The sequence below is a fragment of the Triturus cristatus genome, chromosome 8 (genome assembly GCF_964204655.1).
Source record: "Triturus cristatus chromosome 8, aTriCri1.1, whole genome shotgun sequence".
Classification (NCBI taxonomy): Eukaryota; Metazoa; Chordata; class Amphibia; order Caudata; family Salamandridae; genus Triturus; species Triturus cristatus.
Window position 1 is genome coordinate 152879469 of NC_140591.1, and position 1718 is coordinate 152881186.

The window sequence follows — 1718 nt, forward strand, 5'->3', positions numbered from 1 at the left end:
AAAGTGGAAGGGGATAGAAACAACCTATTGTAGAAGAGAAACATGATCTGAGTAGTGCTGGTTGAGTGAGAAAAATAGTGTATCTTCTGCCATAATTTCTTTCATAAAGTAATTGAAAAAGTAGACTGAAGATCCTGTTCCCAAACAAGTTGAGTTTTGGTTTTGGCCCTGTCTGACTTTGGGATCGAAAGATGCTCATATATGAAAGCAGCTTTAACTTCTGTGGAAAATCATGCAAAGGTGTTAGGTGACCAAAAAAATTGAATTGAAGTGGAAGGGGGAATCAGTATTATTTTGTTGAAGACTGTCCAAGAGAAGGGAGTATTTGTTTTTATGAGAAGAGGAATATGAAAACGATTATGCTACTCCTCAAAGAAGATAAAGGATTTAATACCTAAGGCTAGCTAGGAGGGCCACTTGAGAGATGGCTGAGATCTCCCTTATCCCTAAGGCAGGCAAAGATCCGGCGCAATGCTCCTCATATTGCCCTCCTTAACACAGATGCTAAGATTTTTACCAAAATATTAGCTTCTAGCCTCGATCCGTATCTCCCTGGCCTCCTTAGCCCTGACCAGGTGGGTTTTATCCACCAACTACAGGGCGCGGATAAAGTCTGGCATAAAACCCACTTAGTGAGGAACTTCGATTTTCGATCACGATCGAATCGGCCCGCCATTTTGTAACCCGCCGCCATTTTGTGTTGCCATCACTCAGGCAGCACGGCGAACGAAGTCTATTCTGCCTTTCCCGTAGCTTGGTGTCAAAATCCATCCTCGGCCTTGTTTGCGAGGCTGGTGTTTGGACTAGCCGAGTACACTAATCCGTGTCTGGCTTTCCTAATTCCTGTTTCAACCATCTGTAGGCCCACACCATTCTTTCCTGATCATATCTTATCGACTGGCCTTCACTGTCTCCTGCTAGCATTCTCTTGTGTCATGCCCGTCCTCCAATACATACAAACGTATCTCACCACCTGCAAGTCAGTTGTATTCTGTTAACGAATAAGTTCGGGGGTGGGATGACAAACATAGTTGGAGGAGAGGACTCTTCGAGTCATCTGATCTTTTTGTTTTCGAACCTTTCTTACTGGTTCTGCTTTGTTTTCCACTTACCCTATTGGCTCTTTTCTTCTTTGCTTGGGGCGTGTGTTCTGTTAATAATTCTGTATTGTATAGTATTTAATCTGATGCGCCACAGAGTGAAGTGGCAGTCTCCTGAGAACCTACTTTGTGTACTTCTAGGATAACTGTACTAGCTGCAGCTAAATAAATCCAATCTTCTAACGCCGACAGAGTGTCCCGTGTCTCTGTGTTACGAAGCAGGTGAACCCAGAAGACGGAGGGCGTACCCTGCGCCGCCAGGTCCAAAAGGTTCTGGTTCTTCAATTGGCACCCAATGTGGGGCGGCTTCAGTGGTACCGGTTCTGCTCGAAGGTCGTGAGGAACCTCGCAAGAAAATACCGGAGGGTTCGCGAGCGACACTAAGCGACCCCTGTATGTCGAAAGTGGTCCGAAGGTCTTTTGCAGCGCGGTTACTCCTTCCTGACGGCTACTGGCGACCGCTGCCCTGACTGCTGCCCTGCTTTGGCCCATTCCTTTGGTGATGTATGGTAAAGCGAGACGATAGACGGGCCTCTGTTGGTGGAAGAAGACGTCCTTAGTTAAGTTAAGTATTTTCGTGGGTCGCGCCCACAAATCTTGGTTCTTTGTTTGATGTCC